Here is a 14,925-nt window from a genome sequence, read left to right as displayed (position 1 = left end):
TGTCACCAGCCTGTCTCTGTCTCTCTCCCTCGGTCAGGCCAGTGTCACCTGCCTGTCTCTGTCGCTCTCACCTCAGTCAGGCCTGTGTCACCAGCCTGTCTCTCTCTCTCCCCTCAGTCAGGCCAGTGTCACCAGCCTGTCTCTCTCCCCTCGGTCAGGCCAGTGTCACAAGCCTGTCTCTCTCCCCTCGGTCAGCCAGTGTCACCAGTCCAGCTTGTCTCTCTCCCCCCTCGGTCAGGCCAGTGTCACCAGCCTGTCTCTCTCTCTCCCTCGGGTCAGGTTCAGTGTCACCAGCCTGTCTCTCTTCTCTCTCCCCTCGGTCAGACCACAGTGTCACCAGCCTGTCTCTGTCTCTCTCCCCTCAGTCAGGCCAGTGTCACCAGCCTGTCTCTCTCCCCTCGGTCAGGCCAGTGTCACCAGCCTGTCTCTCTCTCTCTCCCCTCGGTCAGGCCAGTGTCACCAGCCTGTCTCTCTTCCTCGGTCAGGCCAGTGTCACCAGCCTGTTCTCTCTCTCTCGGTCAGGCCAGTGTCACCAGCCTGTCTCTATCTCTCCCCTCAGTCAGGCCAGTGTCACCTGCCTGTCTCTGTCTCTCTCCCCTCAGTCAGGCCAGTGTCACCAGCCTGTCTCTCTCTCTCTCTCCCCTCAGTCAGGCCAGTGTCACCAGCCTGTCTCTCTCCCCGGTCAGGCCAGTGTCACTCAGCCTGTCTCTCTCTCCCCGGGTCAGACCAGTGTCACCAGCCTGTCTCTGTCTCTTTCCCCTCGGTCAGGCCAGTGTCACCAGCCTGTCTCTCTCCCCTCGGTCAGGCCAGTGTCACCAGCCTGTCTCTCTCTCTCCCCTCGGTCAGACCAGTGTCACCAGCCTGTCTCTGTCTCTCTCCCCTCGGTCAGGCCAGTGTCACCAGCCTGTCTCTCTCTCCTCGGTCAGGCCAGTGTCACCAGCCTGTCTCTGTCTCTCTCCCCTCGGTCAGGCCAGTGTCACCAGCCTGTCTCTGTCTCTCTCCCCTCGGTCAGGCCAGTGTCACCAGCCTGTCTTTCTCCCCTCGGTCAGGCCAGTGTCACCAGCCTGTCTCTCTCCCCTCGGTCAGGCCAGTGTCACCAGCCTGTCTCTCTCTCTCCCCTCGGTCAGGCCAGTGTCACCAGCCTGTCTCTCTCTCTCATCAAGTCAGGTATCTGTTCTAACGTGTGTGTGTGTCCTCTCTCCAGGTCTTTAGCTGTTGGAACCAAATCAGGCTACAAGTTCTTCTCCCTATCGTCTGTGGACAAGTTGGAGCAGATTTATGAATGTAGTGAGTATCAATATCATATGGATTTATGACGTGTATATATAATATAATATAATATATATGAAATACTGCACTTACTAGATACCACCCAGTCATAACCATCACTCTTAATGTTGTTTTACAGTAATATGGAATGGCTATATATTTACTATATATACATTGCTTTCAGAAAGTATTCAGACCCCTTGACCTTTTCCATGTTTTGTTACATTACAGAATTATTCTAAAATGTATTAAATTGTTTTTCCCCCTCATCAATCTACACACAATACCCTATAATGACATTACAATACCCCATAATGACATCACAGTACCCTATAATGACATCACAATACCCCATTATTTTTTATTTTTTATTTTACTAGGCAAGTCAGTTAAGAACAAATTCTTATTTTCAATGACGGCCTGTTCAGGGGCAGAACGACAGATTTGTACCTTGTCAGCTCGGTGATTCGAACTTGCAACCTTTCGGTTACTAGTCCAACACTCTAACCACTAGGCTACCCTGCCTGACATCACAATACCCCATAATGACATCACAGTACCCTATAATGACATCACAATACCCTATAATGACAAAGCAAAAACAAGTTTTTCGAAATTTTGATAATTTATCAAAATAATTTACATAAATATTCAGACAATTTACTCTGTACTTTGTTGAAGCACCTTTGGCAGCGATTACAGCCTCAGGTCTTCTTGGGTATCACGCTAAAAGCTTGGCACACCTGTATTTGGGGAGTTTCTCCCATTCTTCTCTGCAGATCCTCTCAAGCTCTGTCAGGTTGGATGGGGAGTGTCACTGCACACCTATTTTCAGGTTTTCAATAAGGATCTCTCTGTACTTTGCTCTGTTCATCTTTCCCTCGATCCTGACTAGTCTCCCAGCCCGTCGCTGAGAAACATTCCCACAGCATGATGCTGCCACCACCATGCATCACCGTAGGGATGCTGCCACCACCATGCTTCACCGTAGGGATGCTGCCACCACCATGCTTCACCGTAGGGATAGAGCCATGTTTTCCTCCAGACATGACGCTTGGCATTCAGGCCAAATAGTTCAATCTTGGTTTCATCAGACCAGAGAATCTTGTTTCTCATGTTCAGAGTCCTTTAGGTGCCTTTTGGCAAACTCCAAGCGGGCTGTCATGTGCCTTTTTACTGAGGAGTGGCTTCCGTCTGGCCACTCTACTATAAAGGCCTGATTGGTGGAGTGCTGCAGAGATGGTTGTCCTTCTGGAAGGTTCTCTCATCTCCACAGAGGAACTCTGGAGCTATGTCAGAGTGACCATCAGGTTCTTGGTCGACCTGACCAAGGCCCTTTTCCACCGATTGCTCAGTTTGGCCGGGCGACCAGGTCTAGGGAAGAGTCTAGGCGGTTCCAAACTTCTTCCATTTAAGAATCATGGAGGCCACTGTGTTCTTGGGGACCTTCAATGCTAAATAAACTTTTTTATTTTGTATAAATCTGCAAACATTTCTAGAAAAAACAGTTTTCTCTTTAGTTAGCAGAAATTAAAAAAAAAAATAGTAAAATCAAAAGAAATATGTTTTTGCTTTCTCATTATGGGATATTGTGATGTCATTATGGGGTATTGTGATGTCATTATGGGGTATTGTGATGTCATTATGGGGTATTGTGATGTCATTATGGGGTATTGTGATGTCGTTATGGGGTATTGTGATGTCATTATGGGGTATTGTGATGTCATTATGGGGTATTGTGATGTCGTTATGAGGTATTGTGATGTCATTATGGGGTATTGTGATGTCATTATGGGGTATTGTGTGTAGATTGATGAGGGGAAAATGTCATCCATTTTAGAACAAGGCTGTAACATAGTCAAACGTAAAAAGTCAAGGGGTCTGAATACTTTCCTGAAGGTCCTGTACTACAGACATGTATTCCACTCACAGGCCATACAGTCATCATCCCCACTGTTAATGTAGGATCACTATAATATGGAATAGCTCTCTAGAATATTAGAGCAATGGGGTTATACTGTGTGGTACTAATGTGTGTGTGTGTGTGTGTGTGTGTGCACGCTCAGCGGACACAGAGGATGTGTGTATTGTAGAGCGTCTGTTCAGCAGTAGTCTGGTGGCGATCGTCAGTCTGAAGGCTCCTAGGAAGCTGAAGGTCTGTCACTTCAAGAAAGGAACGGAGATCTGTAACTATAGTTACAGTAACACTATACTGGCTGTCAAGCTCAACAGACAGGTAGGAACACACACACACACACACACACACACACACACACACACACACACACACACACACACACACACACACACACACACAGGAACGCACACACACACACACACACACACACACACACACACACACACACACACACACACACACACACACACACACACACACACACACACACACACACACACACACACACACACACACACAGGAACACACACACACAGGAACACACACAGGAACACACACACACACACACACACACACACACACACACACACACACACACACACACACACACACACACACACACACACACACACAGGAACGCACACACACACACACACACACACACACACACACACACACACACACACACACACACACACACACACACACACACACAGTGATATGTGATGATGAGCAGGAGTGTGTGTTTCAGAGGCTGATAGTATGTCTGGACAGGTGTGTTAAACTCCTAGCTACAACACTGAAGATTCCTGTGTGTGTTTCAGAGGCTGATAGTATGTCTGGAGGAATCTCTGTACATCCACAACATCAGAGACATGAAGGTCCTGCACACCATCAGAGAGACACCTCCCAACCCCTCAGGTAAAACCCTTAACCTAGAACTACATCTAGCCCAACCCCTCAGGTAAAACCCTTAACCTAGAACTACATCTAGCCCAACCCCTCAGGTAAAACCCTTAACCTAGAACTACATCTAGCCCAACCCCTCAGGTAAAACCCTTAACCTAGAACTACATCTAGCCCAACCCCTCAGGTAAAACCCTTAACCTAGGACTAAATCCCAACCCCTCAGGTAAAACCCTTAGCCTAGGACTAAATCCCAACCCCTCAGGTAAAACCCTTAACCTAGGACTAAATCCCAACCCCTCAGGTAAAACCCTTAACCTAGAACTACATCTAGCCCAACCCCTCAGGTAAAACCCCTTAACCTAGAACTAAATCCCAACCCTCAGGTAAAACCCTTAACCTAGGACTAAATCCCAACCCCTCAGGTAAAACCCTTAACCTAGACTAAATCCCAACCCCTCAGGTAAAACCCTTAACCTAGGACTAAATCCCAACCCCTCAGGTAAAACCCTTAACCTAGAACTACATCTAGCCCAACCCCTCAGGTAAAACCCTTAACCTAGGACTAAATCCCAACCCCTCAGGTAAAACCCTTAACCTAGAACTACATCTAGCCCAACCCCTCAGGTAAAACCCTTAACCTAGAACTACATCTAGCCCAACCCCTCAGGTAAAACCCTTAACCTAGGACTATATCCCAACCCCTCAGATAAAACCCTTAACCTAGGACTAAATCCCAACCCCGCAGGTAAAACCCTTAACCTAGGACTAAATCCCAACCCATATATATACTAAAGTATGTGGAAAACCTTTCAAATTAGGGGTTTCGGCTATTTCAGCCACACCCGTTTCAGACAGGTGTTTAAAATCGAGCACACCGCCATGGAATCTCCATAGACAAACATTGGCAATAGAATGGCCTTACTGAGGAGATCAGTGGCTTTCAACACGCTCACAGAATGGAAAATGGTTTGTCGATATCGGCCAGGAACTTGACTGGCCTGCACAGAGCCCTGACCTCAACCCATGGAACACCTTTGGGATGAATTAGAACGCCGACTACGAGCCTCATCGCCCAACATCAGTGCCGACCTCAGTAATGCTCTTGTGGCTGAATGGAAGCAAGTCCCCTCAGCAATGTTCCAACATCTAGTGGAACCTGAACCTGTTTAATCCAACCGTATTGTATTTAGTAGTTTTGTGTTCTCTCCTACTGTAATATCTGTGTGTTCTCTCTCCAGGGTTGTGTGTTCTCTCCCCAGGGTTGTGTGTTCTATCCCCAGGGTTGTGTGTTCTCTCCCCAGGGTTGTGTGTTCTATCCCCAGGGTTGTGTGTTCTCTCCCCAGGGTTGTGTGTTCTCTCCCCAGGGTTGTGTGTTCTATCCCCAGGGTTGTGTGTTCTCTCATTACATTTTACATTTAAGTCATTTAGCAGACGCTCTTATCCAGAGCGACTTACAAATTGGTGCATTCACCTTATGACATCCAGTGGGACAGTCACTTAACAATAGTGCATCTAAAACTTAGGGGGGTGGGGTGAGAGGGATTACTTAACCTATCCTAGGTATTCCTTAAAGAGGTGGGGTTTCAGGTGTCTCCGGAAGGTGGTGATTGACTCCGCTGTCCTGGCGTCGTGAGGAGTTTGTTCCACCATTGGGGGCCAGGGCAGCGAACAGTTTTGACTGGGCTGGAGCGGGAGCTGTACTTCCTCAGTGGTAGGGAGGCGAGCAGGCCAGAGGTGGATGAACGCAGTGCCCTTGTTTGGGTGTAGGGCCTGATCAGAGCCTGAGGTACTGAGGTGCCGTTTCCTCACAGCTCCGTAGGCAAGCACCATGGTCTTGTAGCGGATGCGAGCTTCAACTGGAAGCCAGTGGAGAGAACGGAGGAGCGGGGTGACGTGAGAGAACTTGGGAAGGTTGAACACCAGACGGGCTGCGGCGTTTCTGATGAGTTGAAGGGGCTTAATGGCACAGGCAGGGAGCCCAGCCAACAGCGAGTTGCAGTAATCCAGACGGGAGATGACAAGTGCCTGATTAGGACCTGCGCCGCTTCCTGTGTGAGGCAGGGTCGTACTTCGGATGTTGTAGAGCATGAACCTACAGGAACGGGCCACCGCCTTGGATGTTAGTTGAGAACGACAGGGTGTTGTCCAGGATCACGCCAAGGTTCTTGGCGCTCTGGGAGGAGGACACAATGGAGTTGTCGACCGTGATGGCGAGATCATGGAACGGGCAGTCCTTCCCCGGGAGGAAGAGCAGCTCCGTCTTGCCGAGGTTCAGCTTGAGGTGGTGATCCGTCATCCACACTGATATGTCTGCCAGACATGCAGAGATGCGATTCGCCACCTGGTCATCAGAAGGGGGAAAGGAGAAGATTAATTGTGTGTCGTCTGCATAGCAATGATAAGAGAGACCATGTGAGGTTATGACAGAGCCAAGTGACTTGGTGTATAGCGAGAATAGGAGAGGGCCAAGAACAGAGCCCTGGGGGACACCAGTGGTGAGAGCGCGTGGTGAGGAGACAGATTCTCGCCACGCCACCTGGTAGGAGCGACCTGTCAGGTAGGACGCAATCCAAGCGTGGGCCGCGCCGGAGATGCCCAACTCGGAGAGGGTGGAGAGGAGGATCTGATGGTTCACAGTATCGAAGGCAGCCGATAGATCTAGAAGGATGAGAGCAGAGGAGAGAGAGTTAGCTTTAGCAGTGCGGAGCGCCTCCGTGATACAGAGGAGAGCAGTCTCAGTTGAATGACTAGTCTTGAAACCTGACTGATTTGGATCAAGAAGGTCATTCAGAGAGAGATAGCGGGAGAGCTGGCCAAGGACGGCACGTTCAAGAGTTTTGGAGAGAAAAGAAAGAAGGGATACTGGTCTGTAATTGTTGACATCGGAGGGATCGAGTGTAGGTTTTTTCAGAAGGGGTGCAACTCTCGCTCTCTTGAAGACGGAAGGGACGTAGCCAACGGTCAGGGATGAGTTGATGAGCGAGGTGAGGTAAGGGAGAAGGTCTCCGGAAATGGTCTGGAGAAGAGAGGAGGGGATAGGGTCAAGCGGGCAGGTTGTTGGGCGGCCGGCCGTCACAAGACGCGAGATTTCATCTGGAGAGAGAGGGGAGAAAGAGGTCAGAGCACAGGGTAGGGCAGTGTGAGCAGAACCAGCGGTGTCGTTTGACTTAGCAAACGAGGATCGGATGTCGTCGACCTTCTTTTCAAAATGGTTGACGAAGTCATCTGCAGAGAGGGAGGAGGGGGAGGGGGCGGAGGATTCAGGAGGGAGGAGAAGGTGGCAAAGAGCTTCCTAGGGTTAGAGGCAGATGCTTGGAATTTAGCGTGGTAGAAAGTGGCTTTAGCAGCAGAGACAGAGGAGGAAAATGTAGAGAGGAGGGAGTGAAAGGATGCCAGGTCCGCAGGGAGGCGAGTTTTCCTCCATTTCCGCTCGGCTGCCCGGAGCCCTGTTCTGTGAGCTCGCAATGAGTCATCGAGCCACGGAGCGGGAGGGGAGGACCGAGCCGGCCTGGAGGATAGGGGACATAGAGAGTCAAGGGATGCAGAGAGGGAGGAGAGGAGGGTTGAGGAGGCAGAATCAGGAGATAGGTGGGAGAAGGTTTGAGCGGAGGGAAGAGATGATAGGATGGAAGAGGAGAGAGTAGCGGGGGAGAGAGAGCGAAGGTTGGGACGGCGCGATACCATCCGAGTAGGGGCAGTGTGGGAGGTGTTGGATGAGAGCGAGAGGGAAAAGGATACAAGGCAGTGGTCGGAGACTTGGAGGGAGTTGCAGTGAGGTTAGTGGAAGAACAGCATCTAGTAAAGATGAGGTCGAGCGTATTGCCTGCCTTGTGAGTAGGGGGGAAGGTGAGAGGGTGAGGTCAAAAGAGGAGAGGAGTGGAAAGAAGGAGGCAGAGAGGAAAGAGTCAAAGGTAGACGTGGGGAGGTTAAAGTCGCCCAGAACTGTGAGAGGTGAGCCGTCCTCAGGAAAGGAGCTTATCAAGGCATCAAGCTCATTGATGAACTCTCCGAGGGAACCTGGAGGGCGATAAATGATAAGGATGTTAAGCTTGAAAGGGCTAGTAACTGTGACAGCATGGAATTCAAAGGAGGCGATAGACAGATGGGTAAGGGAGAAAGAGAGAATGACCACTTGGGAGAGATGAGGATCCCGGTGCCACCACCCCGCTGACCAGATGCTCTCGGGGTGTGCGAGAACACGTGGGCGGACGAAGAGAGAGCAGTAGGAGTAGCAGTGTTGTCTGTGGTGATCCATGTTTCCGTCAGTGCCAAGAAGTCGAGGGACTGGAGGGAGGCATAGGCTGAGATGAACTCTGCCTTGTTGACCGCAGATTGGCAGTTCCAGAGGCTACCGGAGACCTGGAACTCCACGTGGGTCGTGCGCGCTGGGACCACCAGAGTAGGGTGGCCGCGGCCACGCGGTGAGGAGCGTTTGTATGGTCTGTGCAGAGAGGAGAGAACAGGGATAAACAGACACATAGTTGACAGGCTACAGAAGAGGCTACGCTAATGCAAAGGAGATTGGAATGACAAGTGGACTACACGTCTCGAATGTTCAGAAAGTTAAGCTACGTAGCAAGAATCTTATTGACTAAAATGATTAAAATGATACAGTACTGCTGAAGTAGGCCAGCTGGCAGTGGGTGCGTTGTTGACACTACACTAATCGAGTCATTCCGTTGAGTGTAATAGTTTCTGCAGTGTTGCTATTCGGGGTTAGCAGGCTAGCTAGCAGTGTTGTTTACGTTACGCTGCGTTAAAGAACGCCAATAGATGGCCAGCGCTAACCTAGAAATCGCTCTAGACTACAGCCAATTATCTTTGATACAAAGACGGCTATGTTGTGTGTTGTGTGTTCTCTCCCCAGGGCTGTGTGTTTTCTCTCCTACTGTAATATCTGTGTGTTCTCTCCCCAGGGTTGTGTGTTCTCTCCCCAGGGTTGTGTGTTCTCTCCCCAGGGTTGTATGTTTTCTCCTACTGTAATATCTGTGTGTTCTCTCCCCAGGGTTGTGTGTTCTCTCCCCAGGGTTGTGTATTCTCTCCCCAGGGTTGTGTGTTCTCTCCTACTGTAATATCCGTGTGTTCTCTCCCCAGGGTTGTGTGTTCTCTCGCCAGGGTTGTGTGTTTTCTCCCCAGGGTTGTGTGTTCTCTCCCCAGGGTTGTGTGTTCTCTCCCCAGGGTTGTGTGTTCTCTCCCCAGGGTTGTGTGTTCTCTCCTACTGTAATGTCTGTGTTCTCTCCCAGGGTTGTGTGTTTCTCTCCCCAGGTTGTGTGTTCTCTCCCCAGGGTTGTGTGTTCTCTCCCCAGGGTTGTGTGTTTTCTCCCCAGGGTTGTGTATTCTCTCCCCATGGTTGTGTGTTCTCTCTCCAGGGTTGTGTGTTTTCTCCTACTGTAATATCTGTGTGTTTTCTCCTACTGTAATATCTGTGTGTTTTCTCCCCAGGGCTGTATGTTCTCTCCCCAGGGCTGTGTGTTCTCTCCCCAGGGTTGTGTGTTCTCTCCCCAGGGTTGTGTGTTCTCTCCCCAGGGTTGTGTGTTCTCTCCTACTGTAATGTCTGTGTGTTCTCTCCCCAGGGTTGTGTGTTCTCTCCCCAGGGTTGTGTGTTCTCTCCCCAGGGTTGTATGTTCTCTCCTACTGTAATGTCTGTGTGTTCTCTCCCCAGGGTTGTGTGTTCTCTCCCCAGGGTTGTGTGTTCTCTCCCCAGGGTTGTGTGTTCTCTCCTACTGTAATGTCTGTGTGTTCTCTCCCCAGGGTTGTGTGTTCTCTCCCAAGGGTTGTGTATTCTCTCCCCATGGTTGTGTGTTCTCTCCCCATGGTTGTGTGTTCTCTCCCCAGGGTTGTGTGTTCTCTCTCCAGGGTTGTGTGTTTTCTCCCCATGGTTGTGTGTTCTCTCTCCAGGGTTGTGTGTTTTCTCCTACTGTAATATCTGTGTGTTTTCTCCTACTGTAATATCTGTGTGTTTTCTCCCCAGGGCTGTATGTTCTCTCCCCAGGGCTGTGTGTTCTCTCCCCAGGGCTGTGTGTTCTCTCCCCAGGGTTGTGTGTTCTCTCCCCAGGGTTGTGTGTTCTCTCCCCAGGGTTGTGTGTTTTCTCCCCAGGGTTGTGTGTTTTCTCCCCAGGGTTGTGTGTTCTCTCCCCAGGGTTGTGTGTTCTCTCCTACTGTAATATCCATGTGTTCTCTCCCCAGGGTTGTGTGTTCTCTCCCCAGGGTTGTCTGTTCTCTCCCCAGGGTTGTGTTCTTCCGCAGGGGTTGTGTGTTTCTCTCCCCAGGGTTGTGTGTTCTCTCCCAGGGTTGTGTGTTCTCTCCTACTGTAATATCTGTGTGTTCTCTCCCCATGGTTGTGTGTTCCCTCCCCAGGGTTGTGTGTTCTCTCCCCAGGGTTGTGTGTTCTCTCCCCAGGGTTGTGTGTTTTCTCCTACTGTAATATCCGTGTGTTCTCTCCCCAGGGTTGTGTGTTCTCTCCCCAGGGTTGTGGGTTGTTGTTTTCTCCCCAGGGTTGTGTGTTTCTCTTCCCAGGGTTGTGTGTTCCCTCTCCCAGGGTTGTGTGTTCTCTCCTACTGTAATATCTGTGTGTTCTTCCCATGGTTGTGTGTTCCTCCAGGGTTGTGTGTTTTTCTCCAGGTTGTGTGTCTCTCCCCAGGGTTGTGTGTTTTCTCCTACTATAATATCTGTGTTTTCTCCCAGGGTTGTGTGTTTTCTCTCAGGGTTGTGTGTTCTCTCCTACTGTAATATCTGTGTGTTCCCTCCCAGGGTTGTGTGTTCTCTCCCCAGGGTTGTGTGTTCTCTCCCAGGGTTGTGTGTTCTCTCCCCAGGGTTGTGTGTTCTCTCCCCAGGGTTGTGTGTTCTCTCTCCAGGGTTGTGTGTTCTCTCTCCAGGGTTTTGTGTTCTCTCCTACTGTAATATTTGTGTGTTCTCTCCCCAGGGTTGTGTGTTCTCTCCCCAGGGTTGTGTGTTCTCTCCCCAGAGTTGTGTGTTCAATCCTACTGTAATATCTGTGTGTTTTCTCCCCAGGGCTGTGTGTTTTCTCCCCAGGGTTGTGTGTTCTCTCCCCAGGGTTGTGTGTTCTCTCCCCAGGGTTGTGTGTTCTCTCCCCAGGGTTGTGTGTTCTCTCCCAGGGTGTGTGTTCTCCAGGGTTGTGTGTTCTCTCTCCAGGGTTGTGTGTTCTCTCTCCAGGTTTTGTGTTCTCTCCTACTGTAATATCTGTGTGTTCTCTCCCAGGGTTGTGTGTTCTCTCCCAGGGTTGTGTGTTTTCTCCTACTGTAATATCTGTGTGTTCTCTCCCAAGGGCTGTGTGTTTTCTCCTACTGTAATATCTGTGTGTTCTCGCCCCAGGGTTGTGTGTTCTCTCCCCAGGGTTGTGTGTTTTCTCCTACTGTAATATCTGTGTGTTCTCTCCCAGGGTTGTGTGTTTTCTCCCAGGGTTGTGTGTTCTCTCCCAGGGTTGTATGTTCCCCCCAGGGTTGTGTGTTCTCTCCCACTGTGTGTTCTCTCCCCAGGGTTGTGTGTTCTCTCCTCAGGGTTGTGTGTTCTCTCCCAGGGTGTGTGTTTTCTCCTAGGGTGTATGTTCTCTCCCAGGTTTGTGTTTTTCCCAGGGTTGTGTCTTTCTTCCCAGGGCTGTGTGTTTTCTCCTACTGTAATATCTGTGTGTTCAGGGTTGTGTGTTCTCTCCCAGGGCTGTGTGTGTTTTCTCCCCAGGGTTGTGTGTTTTCTCCCTAGGGCTGTGTGTTTTCTCCTACTGTAATATCTGTGTGTTCTCTCCCCAGGGTTGTGTGTTCTCTCCCCAGGGTTGTGTGTTCTCTCCCCAGGGTTGTGTGTTCTTTCCCCAGGGTTGTGTGTTCTCTCCCCAGGGTTGTGTGTTTTCTCCTACTGTAATATCTGTGTGTTTTCTCTCCAGGGTTGTGTGTTTTCTCTCCAGGGTTGTGTGTTTTCTCCTCCTGTAATATCTGTGTGTTTTCTCCCCAGGGTTGTGTGTTCTCTCTCCAGGGTTGTGTGTTCTCTCTCCAGGGTTGTGTGTTTTCTCCTACTGTAATATCTGTGTGTTCTCTCCCCAGGGTTGTGTGTTTTCTCCTACTGTAATATCTGTGTGTTCTCTCCCAGGGTTGTGTGTTTTCTCCTACTGTAATATCTGTGTGTTTTCTCCCCAGGTTGTGTGTGTGTTCTTCCCAGGGCTGTATGTTTTCCTACTGTACATTCTGTGTGTTTTCTTCCCAGGGCTAGGTACTCTCCATCAGCAATGATAACTGTTACCTGGCTCACCCTGGGCAGTGCTACAATAGGAGAGGTCCAGGTTCACACGGTCAACCTGGTATGACACACACACACACACACACACACACACACACACACACACACACACACACACACACACACACACACACACACACACACACACACACACACACACACACACACACACACATTGAAGATGGCTAGCTCTACTACAACTGTGGTGTTTCAGTCTCTGTGTGTTTAACTGTGTCTCCAGAGGGCAGCCAACATGATCCCAGCCCATGACAGTCCATTAGCAGCTGTGGTGTTTGATGCTAGCGGAACCAAACTGGCCACAGCCTCGGAGAAGGTGGGACACTTTAAACTGTTACACTGAACTACTGAGGTGGTGTCAGCCGGTACCTCTGCCCTGACCCTTAATCCCGACCCTTAACTCTGGCCCTTAACCCTGACCCTTAACCCTGACCCTTAACCTTGACCCTTAACCTTGACCCTTAACCCTGGCCCTTAACCCTGACCCTTAACCCTGACCCTTAACCCCCGAACCTTGACCCCTAACCCTGGCCCTTAACCTTGACCCTTAACCCTGACCCTTAACCCCGACCCTTACCATACAGATACTATTCTCTATCCATCTCTATGGCCCTTAACCTTGGCCCTTAACCCCGACCCTTAACCCTGACCCTTACCATACAGATACTATTTTCTATCCATCTCTATGGCCCTTAACCCTGGCCCTTAACCCTGACCCTTAACCCTGACCCTTACCATACAGATACTATTTTCTATTCATCTCTATGGCCCTTAACCCTGGCCCTTAACCCTGACCCTTAACCCTGACCCTTAACCCTGGCCCTTAACCCCGACCCTTAACCCTGACCCTTAACCCTGACCCTTACCATACAGATACTATTTTCTATCCATCTCTATGGCCCTTAACCCTGACCCTTCCATGGTAGCAGATCTGATGGGTATTAACAGTGTAGTGGTGGACCGGCTGGAAGTGTGTGTGTTGTAACCTCGCTGTATCAGGGATCAGCTATCCTGTGTGTGTAATGTAACCAGTGTGTTCTGATAGGGTCGGGTGATTCGTGTGTTCTCCATCCCTGAGGGACAGAAACTGTTTGAGTTCCGTCGAGAGAGTCAAAAGGTAGGATCGTCTTCTTCGTCTCCCTCCTTCTTCGTCTCCCTCCTTCTTCTTCATCTCCCTCCTTCTTCATCTTCTCCCTCCTTCTTCATCTCCCTCCTTCTTCTTCATCTCCTTCCTTCTTCATCTCCCTCCTTCTTCTTCATCTCCCTCCTTCTTCATCTTCTCCCTCCTTCTTCATCTCCCTCCTTCTTCATCTCCCTCCTTCTTCTTCATCTCCCTCCTTCTTCTTCATCTCCCTCCTTCTTCTTATTCTTCTCCCTTCTTCTTCATCTCCCTTCTTCTTCATCTCCCTCCTTCTTCATCTCCCTCCTTCTTCGTCTCCCTCCTTCTTCTTCTTCATCTCCCTCTGTCTTCTTCTTCTCCCTCCTTCATCTCCCTCCTTCTTCTTCATCTCCCTCCTTCTTCTTCTTCTTCTCCCTCCTTCTTCATCTCCCTCCTTCTTCGTCTCCCTCCTTCTTCTTCATCTCCCTCTGTCTTCTTCTTCTCCCTCCTTCATCTCCCTCCTTCTTCTTCATCTCCCTCCTTCTTCTTCTTCTCCCTCCTTCTTCTTCTTCTCCCTCCTTCTTCTTCTCCCTCCTTCTTCTTCATCTCCCTCCTTCTTCTTCTCCCTCCTTCTTCTTCATCTCCCTCCTTCTTCTTCTCCCTCCTTCTTCTTCTCCCTCCTTCTTCATCTCCCTCCTTCTTCATCTCCCTCCTTCTTCTTCATCTCCCTCCTTCTTCTTCTCCCTCCTTCTTCTTCATCTCCCTCCTTCTTCTTCTCCTTCCTTCTTCATCTCCCTCCTTCTTCTTCATCTCCCTTCTTCTTCATCTCCCTCCTTCTTCTTCATCTCCCTCCTTCTTCTTCTCCCTCCTTCTTCTTCTTCTCCCTCCTTCTTCTTCATCTCCCTCCTTCTTCTTCTCCCTCCTTCTTCATCTTCTCCCTCCTTCTTCTTCATCTCCCTCCTTCTTCTTCATCTCCCTCCTTTTTCTTCTCCCTCCTTCTTCATCTTCTCCCTCCTTCTTCTTCATCTCCCTCCTTTTTCTTCTTCTCTTCATTATCTATATATATAGTAATATGTGTTTTAATAGTGGACAATATTAAAATGAGCTACAGCTGAGTTCAGTCTGACACACTGAAGTGTGTGTGTGTGTGTGTGTGTGTGTGTGTGTGTGTGTGTGTGTGTGTGTGTGTGTGTGTGTGTGTGTGTGTGTCTGTGTGTGTGTGTGTGTGTGTGTGTGTGTGTGTGTTAGGTGTGTATCTATCTGTTCCCTGGCCTTCAGTATGGAAGGCCTCTACCTATCAGCATCCAGTAACACGGAGACGGTCCACATCTTCAAACTAGAGACGCAGAAAGTAAGTACTAGCCCCTCACCTGGCTGCATTAGTCTGATTCTAGATGTTGTCTATATTAACATGGTGTGTGTGTGTAGGTCAGCAGAGGAGTGTTGTCCTGTATATTAACATGGTGTG

The 14,925-nt window shown here is 49.8% G+C and overlaps 1 pseudogene; it reads left to right on the top strand.

Moving 5' to 3' along the window:
• Positions 1-846: 846 nt before the first annotated feature.
• On the top strand, positions 847-14,808 carry LOC124029950 (annotated as a pseudogene).
• The last annotated feature ends 117 nt before the right edge of the window (positions 14,809-14,925 follow it).

Source organism: Oncorhynchus gorbuscha, unplaced genomic scaffold (genome assembly GCF_021184085.1).
Source record: "Oncorhynchus gorbuscha isolate QuinsamMale2020 ecotype Even-year unplaced genomic scaffold, OgorEven_v1.0 Un_scaffold_8360, whole genome shotgun sequence".
Taxonomy (NCBI): Eukaryota; Metazoa; Chordata; class Actinopteri; order Salmoniformes; family Salmonidae; genus Oncorhynchus; species Oncorhynchus gorbuscha.
Note: the sequence above shows the minus strand (reverse complement) of the source record. Positions and strands in the feature narration are given on the sequence as shown.